The 20439-nt window shown below is 32.5% G+C and overlaps 1 protein-coding gene across 1 annotated transcript in view; it reads right to left on the bottom strand.

The window, feature by feature from the left end:
* LOC134718644 (uncharacterized) overlaps positions 1 to 20439 on the bottom strand; it is a 33590-nt gene that overhangs the window by 7675 nt on the left and 5476 nt on the right. The window lies entirely within an intron of this gene.

Below are 20439 nucleotides of genomic sequence, written 5' to 3'. Positions count from 1 at the left end.
CACATTCTGTATGTATTTGCCTGTTCAAAGGCAGGAGCCTATATCATATGTTGTCGTTTTGTTGATGTTTTACATATTTGTTTTTCGTTCATTTTGAACTTAAATTTGGCCGTTAGTCGCAATGCTCATACTTCAGTTTACAGTACATGCAGTGATATTTTAGTTCGATAAGATACAATTAAATGTACTAGTATATAAGAGAAGGAGATCTGGGTATTGTCAACGACATAAACATTTTCATGAAGTAGAATAAATCAATAGTCAATTGAATTGAACTTTCAGAACACATTTTTTGTGAAATCCAATAGCGAAAATGAAAGTGAAAATTATTTTTATAGACATGATTGTTTGTTTACACTGTTGAACTGTGTAGTCAGTTCAATAGATTAAGTATATATGTCTCATAGTTAGAACTTATGAGTAAAGCATTTAAGATCAAACAATATTATATAAAAGCGTCAACCTCAATTATTTTTTTTCTTTTACATCCTAGCGAATATTAGAAAATAACAACCATTAAATTAATCTACATTTGTATATTGCATTATACAACGCAGTTGTTATCATTTAAGAAAAAAACATTAACTATCATTTGAATACGATATATTAATATGCCATCGACAGATTCCTCAATTGAAGAAAGAGTTTTTTAAAACATGTACAACGTATATGAACGTCTCCCAACCTGCACCTCATGATTAAACATGGGAACGGTATGTCTGTTCCTAATTTAATACACTCCATTAATTCCGACCCGCCGTGTCTATGTATTTCAACATCCCGCCTATCCAAACAGAGGCCACTTAGCTGTTAATCCTTCTCTATACCCGTCTTCCCTTAGTAAGTATTACACCGATAACTTACGTAAAAAGTAGTGGAGCCGTGTGTTCTAAAACACCAACATTATACTATATATATATATATATATATACTAATTCATTGTTTATTTTCATTGAGTGTTTTTGTTACAAATCATCTTACATCAGATCTACATAAGAATCTGCGACTAAAATATCCAGTAAGGTCTAGATCACTCGCCTGCCGATAGAGCACCTGCTGATATAGCACCATCAGCTGGCGATACGGCACCTTTTTTGAAAAAATTGATTTGCCTCCCTTTGCACAGTGTCTTAAGTTTTTAGAGAAATAACTATTTGCTTCTCATTTTAACATAATTTAAATTGTTTTGTCGGGATTTATTTGAATAAATACTTTGAAAATTAAATTATTTTTATATTGGGTTTGTAGTATCTCCTTTAGATCTAAATGAAATGTAAACTAAAGCTTACAGAATAAGATTAAATGTTCGTTCTAAATATTTTTCATACAACTCACAAATAACGATGCCTGCCCTGTCATATATATGAATGAAGTTCTGGATAGGGTGTGTATATATATATTAGTGTCAGGATGATGGACAAGGACAACAGAATTGACACAAAAAGGGAATAAAAAAACAATAGGACAAAAATAGAGAATAATTTATGTAAACTACAACTTCAAGACTAAAATGTAAATCTCGTTCTAATTAACAAATAATGATGCCTGTCATACACATGCATGAAGGTCTGGATGGGGTGTTGATATAAAAGAAAATAATGGACATAGAAGACAGAATTGACAAAAAATGAAAAGATAATAATTTAGGGATAAAAAGAAGTTGTGGTATGATTGCCAATGACACAACTATCCAAAAGAGACCAAAATAACTCGGAAATTAATAATCACAAACGTGTACGTAAACTTACAGCCTTCAACGATGAGCAAAGCCCATACCGCATAGTCAGCTATAAAAGGCCCCGATAAGACAGTGTAAAACAATTCAATTGAGAAAACTAACGGCCTTATTTATAAAAAAAAAATGGACGAAAAATAAATATGTTACACGGAAACAAATGATAACCACTGAAGTACAGGCTCTCGACTTGGGACAGGCACATACATAAAGTCTGTATTAGTTACTATGTTCTGTTAACCATGAAATTAGGGTTGAAACTATAATTCAACATACAATTTAGAAAGACCATGTCATAAATAAAATTTCACTGAGTCTCAAGTTTGATGTGACTTCATCTTCATCACAAACTACCTTGGCCAAAATCTTTATCCGGGGAATGTACTGTTTTACACAATCATATTATAAAGTTCAGTGAACCATATAATTGAGATAAAAATTAATAAAATGTTGTTATCTTTAAATATGCATGTACATGTATATGATACGAAAAAAATGAACACACAATTACATCATCATGATGTCATGACAACAGCTGTTTGCATAATTTAAGAGCATATCAAATAGTTCAAGTCATGCAAGTGAAGACAGATAATAAGTATCACTAAATGTTTGAATATATTTTTGACAATAGCTTATTGCAAGTTTGACACACATTTCTTGGGTTTTAATTTTGACCTACGTTTTGTACTTTATTTTTAAGCAAAAATTGGTTCTATGTAAACATTATGTGCTGTAAACAATATAAACATGACTAATGTAAAAATAAAGAAATTATCACTGTCAGAAATATACTGTTGGATATGCCCTTAATATCTAAGTTATTGCAGAAGAGGAGGCAATCAGTTTGTCTAAGATATACAAATTATACATATTTGTTTAGCCAGATGTGCTTTCTGAAAGTGGTAAATAGAATTCAAAATCTGAAAATGTTTCACTTGCTCCATTTTCACCTCGACAACAATTCTAGCTGAGGCAATGTCAACTGTTTTGAAAAATTCTGAGGATGACATCTGATGTTTTGTATGTGAAAATCGGTTAGTCAAGGAAAATTATAAACAGTTTTGGATATACATAGCAGCTAAACAAAATAGAGACTAGAAAGAGTAAGTGTCACTCATCTAGGTATATGTACATCTTCAACAATAAGAACTGAAAACCCAAAATTTAGCAAGTGAAAGATACTGCAAACTTTGTAAAGATAAAGTGGAAGATGAAGTTCATTTTCTTTTATATTGTCCTGTATATAAAGACATTCGAGAGAAGTTTGATATTTTCAAAAACCTTAATAATGATGATGATATAAATCAACGATTTATTTACTTAACCCAGTAAATCTGGTTGACAACAGACAAATATGTAATTATTTAAGTCAAGCTTTTGAAGTTCGTAATAAAAATCTAATGTCTGTTGGTCTACCATAAGTATAATACTGTGAAATACTGTAATCATGGTAATGTTATATATAATAAGTACTTCAAATGTTTTCTTTGTGTTGTATTTGCATTAATTGTCATGCTTAATGTGTTTGTATCTTGAAATACGCATTGTATCATATGTGCTTTGTCCAATAAAATATTTGAATTTGAATTATTAAATTTTTCACCCATATTGTATGGATGGGATATAGACGTTTTATAAACAGTTATTTAATCAGAGGGAAAACTATTGGCGAATTATCGTTATAATTGTATAATGCAAAATTACAAGTTATAACATGTACAAAAGTACCTCGTTCATGTTTAACATGTACAAAATATTGCTTTCAAATGGTTTTAACTTGTACAAAATCGAAAAATAAGAATATGTTTCCATTATCGCAACAGATGTTATTGACCTCAATATAATTTCCATAACTTTTTTATTATTTCTTTATGTTAGTGTATTTTGTCCTTTTTTTATACAGTTAATGTCCAGGGGTCGGTATTTTGAAGCATTCAAAACACATGTCTTATGATCCTCTTATGACTATCTGTGGACATATCTTTATTTGATGAAGTATGACTGTGAGTGTCCACTTTGAATTAGGCAATAGTTAAATACTCTCATCCTAGTAGACACTATAAGACATAAGAGAATAGCCAGGACAGATGTGTCTACAAATAAAATTGAGAATGGAAACGGGATATGTGTCTAAAAGGCAACAACCCGCCCATGGAGCAGACAACTTCCAAAGGACACAAATACATGCTTTCAAAGTAGAGGATATATATGAATGAATAAATAATTTATTAAAGTGCAACCTGAATTGCAATTATATAATACATATGATATGAACATTGTTATTTTCAGCCAGCCTTATAGGCATACGAAGCACTGTCATTTTAAAACATTATTATACATATATAGCTACATTTGATTTGATATAAAATATTAAGTTTTACAGTTTTTAAGTCTTGTAGTTTTGATAAAGTAAACATGTTTATATAACATCTTGTCTTATCCTTAAACAGTCTATTTATATATATATTTAAAACATCAAAATGATATTTGCCTCATGCTATAACCTTATAGTTTATAAAAAAATTGAGTTATAAATTTACATAAGTCATTCTGAAGGCCAAACATTTTGAAGAGTAGATCCAAAGATATTGATAATGAAGCGTGGTCCAATGAAAACTATGTCAGCTCTCTCTTGCTTTTACAGAGTAAGCGTATAAGACATTATTTTAGTCTTTGCATGCTATAAAACGAGAGGGAGGAATATTACCCAAAATTATTAAGCATCGCTCTTAAAAAAATTGAAAGAATTTACGTTAACTTCACTGAGAGTTAATCATCTGTTAAGTTTCTCAATAATAAAGCAATCAAATCAAATGTAAATAAAATGCAATCTAATGTCCATTTATATAAATATCAAGACAGGGATGTAATAAAGATGTCATTGAGGTAATTAATAATGTCTTCATTAGCTGACAACTGTAACAAGTGCTCATCTCTAACCACTATGATTATGATAAGCACCATGTATGCAACCGAATACAAAATAATCATACTTGTTTCACTTGCATAAACTTAAGGTATGATTAAGATTTTGTAGAAGTTTTGGCTGTTATCAAAAAGCTACGCGAATGTGCAATAGATATAAAAAAAAATTAAAAAAAATGTCCGCAAGAGAAAAAATGACACAGAAATGAAAAGTCTACATAGATTATATATTTAAATTTAAACTACGTGAATAATGCCTGCTTGACCATACACTCGTGCAGTTCAACCTACAAAGTTTTATGGTAATGATGTGTGTTTAACCCGCATTCAAACCCAAATTAAGAAATGACGTGTTGTCCTTTTACCGAATTTATGACAAATGTTCTCCAGAAAAAATACTGCATTTACAATTGGTAAACAAATTCTTGGTTCCTCTCTAAATCAACAAAAGTTGCACCCATACGAATCGAAACAGGGTGCTTCGAACATTTACCAATGCATGAAATGACTTGCTTTATGATAAGATAAGATAACTTTATTAGCACTAACACATTGACAATAAATGGTTATGTCAACAAATTAAAGACTAACTACAATAACATATATACAACGAAGGAATGACAGTGTATAATTATGAGAGAAATATATAAAAAAAAAAAAATGAGAAGCAAAGACATTATTACAGAAATCAAATACCTTTTAATAATGTGTTTCTCACCAACAAGCATTCATTCAAATAGTTGACAACAATTTTTAATATTGTTTGGGAATTACTATTTAGAATTGATATAAGCAAGTTATATGATAAGGAAGGAAATGTGTTGTTCAAAAGAACATTAATTTTTTTTTTTCATCAGGTTATCTCTCAAATATTTATAGGAGGAACATTTTAAAAGAAAGTGAAGTTCATCTTCAATGTCTCCATTGTTGCAGCAAAGACATACCCTACTCTGCTTTGGTATTTTTAGATATCGCCCTCTTTCAATAGATAAAGTATGAGCACTTAACCTCAATTTACATAATGTTGATCTATCACTTTTGGATTTGCATTGATCAACATACGAGGGTCTTTTATTTGGTTTATAATGTATATTAAAAAAATTCAATTTTTTATTTTGATTGATGTCATTCTCTTGCTTTTGGAAGGCTATATCATTGATTCTCTCTTGAATGGGTTTTAAATACATCTTAATATCAATAGGATTTAGATTAATAAAATGAAATCCAAGTCTTGAAATGAGATTTTTCATATTTATTATCCAAGAGTTATTTTTTTCAGTTGCTTTACATATTTTTAGGGCAAGTGGATAATATTAATAGTGTAAAATCATACAAGTGTTCGGTAAACAGGAAGTTGTCAAGTGATCAATCTGAAAACGCATCATACGGTATAGCTGACTTATATAAATCCTGAAACCAAATTTCAGAAATCCTTGTATTGTAGTTCCTGAGAAAAATGTGACGAAAATTTTCAACTTGGCTATCATGTGTATCATACAAGTGTTCGGTAAACAGGAAGTTGTCAAGACTTTTTTTTTTGTGATCAATCTGAAAATGCATCACACGGTATAGCTGACTTAGATAAACTCTGACAAATTTCAGAAATCCTTGTATTGTAGTTCCTGAGAAAAATGCGACAAAAAATATTCATTGGACGGACGGACTGACTGACGGACTGACAGAAGGACAGACAAAGGTAAAACAGTATACCCCCCCTTTTTTTTTAAAGCGGGGGTATAATAATTTAGAATTGAATAATAGAGTACATAATAAATTATTTGATTCAAGTATATGAAGCCAATATTTTATTGCAGAAAATTCTATTCTGGTATATAAAGGCAATCTATTTAGTTCGGCTAAACATGCAGCATTTGATGCTTTACAATGTATTCCTAGAATTTCTTTAATAAATTTATACTGCAAGTGTTCAAAGGGATCTGAATCCCTGTGTTGTTTGCCTATTCCCCATACTTCACTACCGTATAGAGCAATAGACACAACTAGGGAGTCAAATAATTTTTCTAATAGCTTGCATTGGTTATTTAGTCCAATTGTTTTTTTTATTTTAAAAAGTGCTTTTCTACCCTTTTCAACAAGCAATGAGCTGCACAGATTTAGATTTCCTGTGTGCTGCAGTGTCATGCCAAGGTAGCAGTATGATTTGACAGTTTCCAGGAATTCGTTATTATATTTAAAAAAAATATTATGGGTTTTTCCATTTGAGTTAAATATAATGACTTTTGATTTGTTTATGTTGACTTCTAGTTTCCAGCATTTACAAAAATCACTAAAAACATTTAAAGCTGTTTATGTGTTAAAATAAAACTGAAATTGAGGAATATGTACTAATTGAATGTCCGCTTTATGACGATTTAAGGAACATACTTTATTGATAAAAAAAAAAAAAAAACAATAGGTCTCATGGGAAACGTATCAATCGAAATCAACGAGTTAAACATCGTATAAATTATACACTTGATAATCTCCTATCTATATTTAAAAATAATGGTAGGCATCAATTATTATGTAAACTGGGTCAAATACCCATTAAAAAATTACACGATATTTTCAAAGAGTGTGACACCTTCTCATTCTTCAGCCCACTGTATGAATATTCTCGTATAATTACAGCATTTTGCCACCATAGGCTGTTCCCACGTATCGACAAACCTGAAGATCATAAACGCCATTTTTTGAAAATTAAACACATTAGCAGTCCTCCGCCGTTTTTGTATGAGTATGACATTATAGGTTGTTCTATATTATCAAAATAGGGAGGTATAAAGTTTTGAACGGTAGAGTAATTAAATATACTAGATAAGTTGATAAAATCAATACATCTGCTAATCGGCGGAGGACATTTCAGCTCATTGATAGGACATTTGAGCGAAAAAAATAGGACGTTTGAGCGCCAAAGTAGAACCCATTTCAGCGCCAGAATTTCAACCCATTTTAGTGAAAATTAAATTTGTCAAAGACCATTTTAGCGAAATAATTTTAACCCTCTTTAGAAAATAAATAATATATAATAAATTAAAAAAAATGTTTTATAGACTCAAGACAGCACAATATACAACAATATAAAACATGTCCATTAAAATTCAGCACTAATGTTAAAAGTCAGTTCTAGCATAGAATTGCATTAAGAACTGCTCTTTCTCTATATCTTTTCTCGATCGTGGTGCATATTTCTCTTTACTTCGTATCTTTATATATGTTGTTGTTTGTTATGGGCTATCGAAAATACAGGTGATCGGATTAATCCCTAGCTTAAATGGGCTCTAATGTTGGCGCTCAAATGTCCCCTAGTAGTTTTATTTTTTTCGCTCAAATGTCCTGCGCCCTACAAAAAAAACAGCAGAAGTTTAATTTTTAATTATACGTCGGTTACATCAGACGTGAATATAGATAGTAATACTCCCTCTAGTTGAACTGAGTGATGATCAATCGTCGAAGTTTAGATATGTTCTCTATGGCCATGTTATTACAAGGGACATCAATATCGTCCAGGACGGAGAGGTTAAAACCTTTTTGAAAAAAGGACCAAAATATCGTCCTCCATCTAAAATAGATTGGAAAGAATGTCGTCAAGTCAGATGCTCTTTCCTCATTTTGTAAAAAATGGTGTAAACGGGAAAAATCTGATAAAAAAATCTCTTGATTCTTATTTAAATAAATGTATGAATGTGGTAGATAAGAGAATTTCACATTTTGAAAACAAGTGAAACTGCGAGCTACTGCTCACTGATGATACCCCCGCCGCAAGTGGATAATATTAATAGTGTAAAAATATGCAAGTGTTCGGTAAACAGGAAGTTGTCAAGTGATCAATCTGAAAACGCATCATACGGTATAGCTGACTTATATAAATCCTGAAACCAAATTTCAGAAATCCTTGTATTGTAGTTCCTGAGAAAAATGTGACGAAAATTTTCAACTTGGCTATCATGTGTATCATACAAGTGTTCGGTAAACAGGAAGTTGTCAAGTGATCAATCTGAAAATGCATCACACGGTATAGCTGACTTAGATAAACTCTGAGAAATTCAGAAATCCTTATATTGTAGTTCCTGAGAAAAATGCGACAAAAAATATTCATTGGACGGACGGACTGACTGACGGACTGACAGAAGGACAGACAAAGGTAAAACAGTATACCCCCCCTTTTTTTTTAAAGCGGGGGTATAATAATTTAGAATTGAATAATAGAGTACATAATAAATTATTTGATTCAAGTATATGAAGCCAATATTTTATTGCAGAAAATTCTATTCTGGTATATAAAGGCAATCTATTTAGTTCGGCTAAACATGCAGCATTTGATGCTTTACAATGTATTCCTAGAATTTCTTTAATAAATTTATACTGCAAGTACGGACTGACAGAAGGACAGACAAAGGTAAAACAGTATACCCCCCCTTTTTTTAAGCGGGGGTATGATAATTTAGAATTGAATAATAGAGTACATAATACACCTATTTCCAGAATAAGAAATAAACTTCAAATACTGTCACAGCGGTTTGTGTTTGTACCGGTCGACAAAGCAGCCAACAATGTGGTTGTGGTATGACGAAAATACTACACGGACGTTCTTAAGAATGTAATTTTAAATTCATCTACATTCAAGTCCATCCGCTTCACAGAGAGTAATATAGTAACAAACATATCACAACCGCATCAAAGCTTAAGGCTTCTTCTGAACATTTGAAGGTCCCTACTATGTATTGGCTACCTAAGCTACACAAAAAACATTTAAATATCGTTTCATCTCGGCCTCTAGTAAGTGTTCTACAACTAATCTGTCAGTGCTCTTAACTAGTTCATTAACGACCATTAAAGAGCTTATCATAAACTATTGTAATAAAATATATGAACATAGTGGTAAAAACCATTTTTGGAGTGTAAAAAATTCTTTGGATGTTTAAGATAAATTACGGGCTTTTGATGGTCCTTTTGATTCTGTTTATAGTTTTGATTTCTCTACTCTTTACACTACACTTCCACACTATCTTATTAAACAAAAGTTTTCCTATTTGATTAAATGGTCGTTTGGTAAAGCTGAATGTAGATATATTTGCTGCAACTCATTTAAAGCATGAGAAAGTTAAATATGCTAGATATACTTACTGGAGGTGTGATGAGATGATTGAAGCTGTTAATGTTCTCCTTGATAATATTTACGTACGTTTCGGCAACAAAGTTTATTGACAGGTTGTAGGTATCCCATAGGCACTAATTGTGCTCCTTTAATAGCAGACTTGTTTTTGTACTGTTACGAGTCACAGTTTATGACTAAACTCAGTAAAGACCCGTCGAAATTGCATTTAATTAATAAATTCAACAACACTTACCGTTATCTTGATGATATTTGTTCGTTAAATAATCAAGAATTTTCTCAATATACTGCTGAAATTTACCCCAGGGAATTTACTTTAAATAAATCAAATGTATTCGGTAATAACTGTCCTTTTCCCTGGATTTAGCTATTTCGGTTTAAAACGGGAAACTACACACTAAAATTTAAGACAAAAGAAATAGATTTTTTGTTCCCTATTGTTGATTTTCCATTTTTAGATGGTGATATTCCTTTGGCACCATCTTACGGTGTTTACATTTCACAACTTGATCGCTATGCCCGTGTCTGTTGTGACGTTTTAAATTTTAACGCAACCTATGTATTACTGGTAAAATACATTATTGAACCAGGGATATCGTTACCATAAATTACTTAAAACCTTTACTAAATTTTTCCATAGATATAAAAAATTGGTTTTGAAGTTTGGTTGTTCCTGTAGAAAACTTATTTCAAACGGGATAACACATCCTCATTTTTACGGAAACGTTGTTAACCCGGAAATTTAGAAATGATCCATGTAAACTTGTTGCTCCTTTAAATAAACTTATTCTAAAAGGTTACCTATTCAACACTGTAATACGATCATTGAATATTTTTTTTATTGATATAAATATTGATTTTGTTATCAGTAGATTAAAAGCTAACTAAATATTACTAGTATGTTATATACATATACACTTTCATAGATCTACAATCTGTCGATACCTGTAACTTGGCATTGCACAAGGTCATGGTCTTCTCTGGCTGTTTATGCCGTCTTTACACTATATCCATTGTATGTTGGATGTGTACGGATTGAGTGTTTAGTCTAAGATGCATGATTTTTTATTAGTTGTTAGTGGCTTTGAACTAGCTGTCAGATAACTGCGAGTACTCTCAGATCTGTTCATTGTGTCTTTTTTTGTCGGGATTTATAAGTACCCGGCCACGTCCACTTGTATTTTTTGTCTATCTGATGAGTAAAGCCTTTTTCAACTGATTTTTGTAGTTCGTTCTTATGTTGTACTGTTATACCACTGTTCCAGGTAAGGGGAGGGTTGGGATCCCGCTAACATGTTAAACCCCCGCCACATTATTTATGTATGTGCCTGTTCCAAGTCAGGAGCCTGTAATTCAGTGGTTGTCGTTTATTTATGTGTTACATATTTGTTTTCGTTCATTTTTTTTACTTAAATAAGGCCGTTAGTTTTCTCGTTTGAATTGTTTGTCTATCTTGTCTATCTATCTATCTTGTTTATCTGTCTTGTCTGTCTATCTATCTATCTTGACTATCTATATATCTTGTCTGTCTGTCTTGTCTGTCTATCTGTCTATTTGTCTATCTGTCTTGTCTGTCTATCTATCTGTCTTGTCTGTCTATCTGTCTTGTCTGTCTTGTCTGTCTATCTGTTCTGTCTGTCTGTCTGTCTGTCTGTCTGTCTGTCTGTCTGTCTGTCTGTCTGTCTGTCTGTCTGTCTGTCTGTCTGTCTGTCTGTCTGTCTATCTGTATGTCTGTCATATCAGCAGGTGATGTTATAAGTAAAGAAAACATCAATAGAGACACTTTCTTTGGTGCCTATAGGGAGGGGTCATATCAGCAGGTGATTTTATGAGTAAAGAAAGGATCAATAGAGACACTTTCTATTGTGTCTATAGGAAGGGGTCATATCAACAGGTGATGTTATAAGTAAAGAAAGGATCAATAGAGACACTTTCTATGGTGTCTATATCGAGGGGCCATATCAGCAGGTGATTTTATAAGTAAAGAAAGGATCAGTAGAGACACTTTCTTTTGTGTCTTTAGGAAGGGCTCATATCAGCAGGTGATGTTATAAGTAAAGAAAGGATCAATAGAGACACTTTGTATGTTGCCTATAGGGGGGGTCATGTTAGCAGGTGATGTTATAAGTGAAGAAAGGATCAATAGTGGCACTTTCTATGGTGCCTATATTGAGAAGTCATATCAACAGGTTATGTCATAAGTAAAGAAAGGATTAATAGAGACACTTTCAATGGTGTCTATATCGAGGGTCATATCAGTAGGTGATGTTATAAGTCAAGAAAGGATCAATAGATACACTTTCGTTGGTGCCTATAGGGAGGGGTTATATCAGCAGGTGATTTTATGAGTAAAGAAAGGATCAATAGAGACACTTTCTATTGTGTCTATAGGAAGGGGTCATATCAACAGGTGATGTTATAAGTAAAGAAAGGATCAATAGAGACACTTTTTATGGTGTTTTTAGGAAGGGGTCATATCAGCAGGTGATGTTATAAGTGAAGAAAGGATTAATAGAGACACTTTCTTTGGTGCCTATAGGGAGGGGTCATATCAGCAGGTGATGTTATAAGTAAAGAAAGGATCAATAGAGACACTTTCTTTGGTGCCTATATTGAGGGGTCATATCAGCAGGTTATGTCACAAGTAAAGAAAGGATCAATAGAGACACTTTCAATGGTGTCTATATCGAGGGTCATATCAGCAGGTGATGTTATAAGTGAAGACAGGATCAATAGATACACTTTCTTTTGTGCCTATAGGGAGGGGTCATATCAGCAGGTGATTTTATGAGTAAAGAAAGGATCAATAGAGACACTTTATATTGTGTCTATAGGAAGGGGTCATATCAACAGGTGATGTTATAAGTAATGAAAGGATCAATAGAGACACTTTCTATGGTGTCTATATCGAGGGGTCATATCAGCAGGTGATTTTATAAGTAAAGAAAGGATCAGTAGAGACACTTTCTTTTGTGTCTTTAGGAAGGGCTCATATCAGCAGGTGATGTTATAAGTAAAGAAAGGATCAAGAGAGACACTTTCTATGGTGCCTATATTGAGGGGTCATATCAACAGGTTATGTCATAAGTAAAGAAAGGACCAATAGAGACACTTTCAATGGTGTCTATATCGAGGGTCATATCAGCAGGTAATGTCATAAGTAAAGAAAGGATCAATAGATACACTTTCGTTGGTGCCTATAGGGAGGGGTTATATCAGCAGGTGGTTTTATGAGTAAAGAAAGGATCAATAGAGACACTTTCTATTGTGTCTATAGGAAGGGGTCATATCAACAGGTGATGTTTTAAGTAAAGAAAGGATCAATAGAGACACTTTTTATGGTGTTTTTAGGAAGGGGTCATATCAGCAGCTAATGTCATAAGTAAAGAAAGGATCAATAGAGACACTTTCTATGGTGTCTATATCGAGATTCGTATCAGCACGCGATGTTATCAGTAACGAAAGGATCAATAGAGACACTTTCTATGGTGTCTGTATCGAGGGGTCATATCAGCAGGTAATGTCATAAGTAAAAAGTGTCATATCAGTTATCGAGGGTCGTATCAGCAGGTGATGTTATAAGTAAAGAAAGGATCAATAGAGACACTTTCTATGGTGTCTATATCGAGGGGCCATATCAGCAGGTAATGTCATAAGTAAAAAAGGATCAATAGAGACACTTTCTATGGTGTCTATATCGAGGGGCCATATCAGCAGGTGATGTTATAAGTAAAGAAAGGATCAATAGAGACACTTTCTGTGGTGTCTGTATCGAGGGGTCATATCAGCAGCTTATGTCATAAGTAAAGAAAGGATCAATTGAGACATTTTTTACGGTGTCTATCGAGGGGTTATATCAGCAAATGATGTTACAAATAAAGAAAGGATCAATAGAAACACTTTCTATGGTGTCTTTATCGAGGGGTCATATCAGCAGGTAATGTCATAAGTAAAGGATCAATAGATACTTTCTATGGTGTCTATATCGAGAGGTCATATCAACAGAAAATGTCATAAGTAAAGAAACGATCAATAGATACACTTTCTATGGTGTCTATATCGAGGGGTCATTTCAGAATGTGATGTTATAAGTAAAGAAAGGATCAATAGAGACACTTTCTATGGTGTCTATATCTAGGGCCATATCAGCAGGAGATGTTATAAGTAAAGAAAGGATCAATAGAGACACTTTCTATGGTGCCTTTAGGGAGGGGTCATATCAGCAGGTAATTTTATGAGTAAAGAAAGGATCAATAGAGACACTTTCTATTGTGTCTATAGGAAGGGGTCATATCAGCAGGTGATGTTATAAGTAAAGAAAGGACCAATAGAGACATTTTCTATGGTGCCTATAGGGAGGGGTCATATCAGAAGGTGATTTTATAAGTAAAGAAAGGATCAATAGAGACACTTTCTATTGTGTCTTTAGGAAGGGTTCATATCAGCAGGTGATGTTATAAGTAAAGAAAGGATCAATAGAGGCACTTACTCTGGTGTCTATATCGAGGGTCATATCAGCAGGAGATTTTATAAGTAAAGAAAGGATCAATAGAGACACTTTCTATGGTTCCTATAGGGAGGGATCATATCAGCAGGTGATGTTATAAGTGAAGAAAGGATCAATAGAGACACTTTCTATGGTGTCTTTATCGAGGGGTCATATCAGCAGGTAATGTTATAAGTAAAGAAAGGATCAATAGATACACTTGCTATGGTGTCTATAGGAAGGGGTCATATCAGCAGGTGATGTAATAAGTAGAGAAAGGATCAATAGAGACACTTTTTATGGTGTTTTTAGGAAGGGGTCATATCAGCAGCTAATGTCATAAGTAAAGAAAGGATCAATAGAGACACTTTCTATGGTGTCTATATCGAGATTCGTATCAGCACGCGATGTTATCAGTAACGAAAGGATCAATAGAGACACTTTCTGTGGTGTCTGTATCGAGGGGTCATATCAGCAGGTAATGTCATAAGTAAAAAGTGTCATATCAGTTATCGAGGGTCGTATCAGCAGGTGATGTTATAAGTAAAGAAAGGATCAATAGAGACACTTTCTATGGTGTCTATATCGAGGGGCCATATCAGCAGGTAATGTCATAAGTAAAAAAGGATCAATAGAGACACTTTCTATGGTGTCTATATCGAGGGGCCATATCAGCAGGTGATGTTATAAGTAAAGAAAGGATCAATAGAGACACTTTCTGTGGTGTCTGTATCGAGGGGTCATATCAGCAGCTTATGTCATAAGTAAAGAAAGGATCAATTGAGACATTTTTTACGGTGTCTATCGAGGGGTTATATCAGCAAATGATGTTACAAATAAAGAAAGGATCAATAGAAACACTTTCTATGGTGTCTTTATCGAGGGGTCATATCAGCAGGTAATGTCATAAGTAAAGAAAGGATCAATAGATACTTTCTATGGTGTCTATAGGAAGGGGTCATATCAGCAGGTGATGTTATAAGTAGAGAAAGGATCAATAGAGACACTTTCTATGGTGTCTATAGGAAGGGGTCATATCAGCAGGTGATGTTATAAGTTTAGAAAGGATCAATAGAGACACTTTCTAAGCTGTATGTATCGAGGGTCATATCAGCAGGTAATGTCATAAGTAAAGAAAGGATCAATAGATACACTTTCTATGGTGCCTATAGGGAGGGATCATATCAGCAGGTGATGTTATAAGTAAATAAAGGATCAATAGGAATATGTCAGCAGGTGATATTTTAAGTAAAGAAAGGGTCAATAGAGACACTGTGTTTGGTGTCTACACGAAGGGGTCATATCAGCCGATGATGTAATAAGTAAAGAAAGGGCCGAAAGAGGAACTTTATATATATATTTATATATATATGGTTCATCTTTCACAAAAAAAATACCGAAAGAATTGAGTATAATTTTACAAAATATTCATCATGTCTAGTGCAAAACATATTTAACCACATCTACATCATGGTGTCATCTTTTATCCCAATTTAATAGTGTTACTTGGGAATAATGTTTAAGTGTTAGAGTCTACTTACATTTAGCGGTATCCTTACTAATGGAAAAAAGCTAGGAAAGCATTTTGTATGATTAAGAAAACAATTGGATTGGATAATCCTTGTTAACTTTTAGAAAAATTATTTGATTCATTAGTAAGTCCGATATTGCTGTATTGTAGTGAGATTTGTGGTGTTTTTGTATTCGGGAGACAATTCCATTATGAAATCATAAAAGATATTCTAGGTGTTCATTGCAAAGCAAGTAATGCTGCTTTATTGAAGAGCCGAACTTTGCAGGCTACCGTTGTGGTAAAAAAAATAATCTCATTTTATATATTAAAGTTTTTTTAACAAAAGTGTAGGTGTGAAAACACACTTGTATCTAAAATTTTCTGGCAACTGAAAAAAAGAACCCAATGCATGCACAAAGAAATTTATTCTATTTTAAACAATCTAGGATTTTCAAACCTAGCTGGGGGAGGTTGTCTATTAAACAATGTTCACCAAGTATTAAACAACGAGTATTTGATCAGTATACACAGGATGAATCATAAAAAAATCATGATTCATCAAAACTGAAACTTTATTTATAATTTCATAATTCAAATCAGCGTAGTTCTTATGTTGATAGTCTAAGTAATATATGAGAAAGGTCATCTCTGTGTAAAATAAGATTGAGGGCACACAATCTTGCTATTTAAAAAGGGCGATATTTAGGTTTACCCATCGATGAACGAGTTTGTCATGTATGTAAATCGGGTGAGGTAAAAGATGAAAACCACTTTTTACTGAAATGTAATAAAAAAATAAATAACAACAGAATAAACTTTAAAACTATTATATTAAATATACTATCTACATGTAGTAGTGAAAATCAGCCTAATATATGAAGGAAATTCTTTGAAAGGCCCGAAAGTGACAAGTTCTTATCTACATAAATATCTGGTATATAGAAATGAGAATTTGACTTCTTTTAAAACTATAAAATTTTTAATTATGCTGTATTCATTGTTATAATGTACTGAAATATGTAATTGTGTTTTTGCCAATGAAGTATTTATATTTGAGTTTATTCTGATATTATAGCAAAGTCCTGTAAGACCCCTTTTTAATATTTTGAAAAATGATGATATTTGCGTTAAACCCCAAAAGTGACTCAGGAACATGCAGAAATATTATCACTTTTGTCTTTGAACCGACAGTAAAGTCCCTGAGAATGTTGGGCGTTCTTTGGATGAATAAATACGCAGCCACGTCTAGTCAGAAAGGAGATTTTGCATTCTTTGTCTCGTGATGTGATAGAGTGCCAGGCTCTCTGCACGTTAAAAATCCCTGGAGGATCTTCTACTGGCAGGGTCTGGAGGTGAGCTGTTGCAAGGCTAAATTTCAATTTCTCTATCCAATACACCCTTATTTACAAGTGTTATTTCAAGTTTGTCGACATTGATTTCGGCAAGGATTTGTATATCTTACTATACAAATCATTGATTTCGGTTAAAGACCTTCTGGTTGTATTAAAGATTATTGATTTGATATCACCATGAGCATGCATGAAATATTTGATGCTGAACGTAAAACAAGCAACATCAATTAATTTAATATTACTGTATCAGTGTAAATTAAATATACTTCTTCTGCTAATGTTGTGGGGGTATACAATACAATACAATAATAATTTATTAACGTCTCACCATCAATAATACAGTATACACAATTCACATTATAAAAGGAAACCTATCAAAACTATTAATGCCATATGAGAGACGGATTAAAAAGGAACGGACATTCAGTCAATAAGATAAGATAAAGATAAGATAAAGATATTTTTATTTCCTAATCATAGGGCTCATAACAAGCATTTAATCACACAAAGTAAAAATAAAAAGCCTTTCTCTCCCACTCGCATACACTCACACATACAACTATCGTTCTGATTAAGGATGATTGATTTAACAGTACAACATGTAAATGAAAAAAATAGCATACATATAAAAATACCAATACAAAAGTATTTGTTTTATGAGGAGAGTCAGTTGCCTACATTGTATATATATGGAACGAAGGATAACTCTTACTGCCCAGAAAAGAACAATTTATATTATGTTACAATGAACTGGTGAAGACTAGAAATAAGTTTAATAATTTCAGTTAAGCAAATACTTAGTTTCTCAATGTGTAAAATGAGGATAGCACTTCACATAATTTAGAGTTAAAATGAAGGCTATCGTTTGACATAAACCAAATAAGCAGATTACTATCAGATATTTGGGATAGATATGGGTATTTTGCAAAGAGTTCATCCAGAAAGGTTTTTCTTTCCTTATTATAAAGGGTACATTTAAATAAAAAATGCTCTTCGTCTTCAACCGAGTTCATTGAACAAAACTGGCATGTTCTCTCTGATCTTGGCAGTGTAATATTTTTTCCATGGTCATCAATTTTTCGTTCATAACGACCTCTCTCTATGCGGAGACAATGATTACTTATTCTAAATCTAGTTAGTATGACTCTCTTGTCTCTGTTTTTAATATTGAAGTATTCTTCAAAAGTGAAATTATGTTTAAATAAAGTAGTTGCTCAATTTACTATGATCATCTTTTTTAATAAAGTCTTTTTGATGGCTCCAATATGTTAAAAAATCATTTTTGATACATTTTCTAAGTAAAATTTTGAATTTATTTTTACTGAGTTTTTTACAAAGTGCTAAATTTAAACCAAGTTTTTCACTAAAAAACTTTATGTTTGCATACCACGATTGATTAGACACAGCTTTATCAGAGGAGCTTTCAATATAAGCATCACTTAAGAGATCAGTGGGCGAGTTTTCAAGGCGGTGCCAATACATAAACATTTGAATTACTATGTTAATATATAAAGGAAATCTTCCTAGCTCTGATATAACTCCAATATTTGTGCAATTTTTGGAGACACCAAGTACATATTTGCAAAATTTAAGATTTAATTTATCAGGTTCCCAATCTTTGAAGATTTCAAAAAGATGCATGGCTCTTCTTTTTGGAGTCAAATTTAACATACCCCATATTTCACAGCCATATAAAGCTATTGGTTTGATGGTGTGATCAAATATATGAAGTAAAGTCTTAATAGATGGAGAACATGACTTAATGTTTTTATAAAATTTAAAAGAAGCCTTTAGTCCTTTATCAAATAGGTTTTTTCTAGCTGCATTAAATTTTCCAGTATTAGTAAGAACTAATCCTAAGTATTTATAGAATTTCACACACTCTATTCTGTTTGCACCTATATTAAATTCATCTGACAGTAGTCTCCCATTTTTATTAAAGATTATAATTTGTGTTTTCTTTGTGTTTATTTCAAGACACCAGTCATTACAATATTGGTATAAAATATTAAGTTGGGTTTGTAACCCCTTTTTATTATCTGAAAATAGCACCAGGTCATCCGCATAGAGAAGGCAAGGTACACATTTATTATTTAACTGTAAACAGTCACAGTTGTCCTCTAAAGCTTTGGGCAAATCGTTTATGAAAAATTTAAACAGGTTAGGACTTAAAACGTCCCCTTGTCGGACTCCAACTTTTGAACTAAAAAAATCAGTTATTTTATTATCTACCCTCACACATAGTCTGTCATTGTTATACATACTATTTAGTATTCTATAGAAAAAGTCAATACATGCTCCTCCGTTTCAATTATATCGTCACAAACGAAACAATTTTTTTTTATCTATTGGGAGACTCTCGTAGCGTCCTGTATCCACCCGTATTGAGACAACATCACAGTGAAACTGAGAGTCAGTATATGTTGAATAATTGAATTAATTACTAATTAATAAAGCAAATCTTGGAACACAAGCAAAAAGATACTTACGTTACGCACGATATTGGTGCCACTCAGCGTTAAACTACGTTCCTAATAAAACGACGATTTTGACGTTGTTCCACGAAAAGTTTCAAACGTTGACCTTAAATTCTACTCATGTGAAAATGCCGATTAAAATAAAGAGATGTTCGAAGTGGCCTCTTTATATGGTTTTATTTTTTTCAAGCCGGTGCAAATTCAAAATTCCATTGAATTAAAACAAAATTTTAGATACATGAACAATTTAAAATTTTTATGAAGAATTGTCTGCAACAATAGCACAAAATGACAATTTGATGTCTTGATTTAGATATATAAAAAGAAGGTGTGGTATGACTGCCAATGAGACATTTCTCCGCAAGAGATCAAAATGACACAGAAATTAACAACTATAGGTCATTGTATGGCCTTCAACAATCAGTTTCATCTATATATTTTTTTCAAATTAAGCAATGTTCTCTCTGCTAGAAGACGTCTCCTATATTGGATAGTAAAATTGTAAATATTTCGTTTCCTGTTTCTATCTCTTTTCCCCAATTACACGTTTATATATGTTTGTTGTTATTTGATAATTTCGCTCCTTCAATTAGTATTCAAATGCTTCTTGATTTATAAAGTAGGAGTGTGGTCATTAGTAAGTTATCTCTTTGTTATACCTCCGGGGCATTGTCTTTTTGAAATATCCGAGTAAAACATTTCGATCTTATATGCATTAATTAATGCAGATCTGTATTTTAATGCATATCAAACGAGAACTTTATTTTATATAGATCAGACCATTTCATGAAATTATGTTATGCCAAATATGCAAGAAAATTTGAATACAGTT

The sequence above is a fragment of the Mytilus trossulus genome, chromosome 5 (assembly GCF_036588685.1).
Source record: "Mytilus trossulus isolate FHL-02 chromosome 5, PNRI_Mtr1.1.1.hap1, whole genome shotgun sequence".
In the NCBI taxonomy this organism is placed as follows: domain Eukaryota; kingdom Metazoa; phylum Mollusca; class Bivalvia; order Mytilida; family Mytilidae; genus Mytilus; species Mytilus trossulus.
This window is presented reverse-complemented; position numbering and strand designations above follow the sequence as displayed.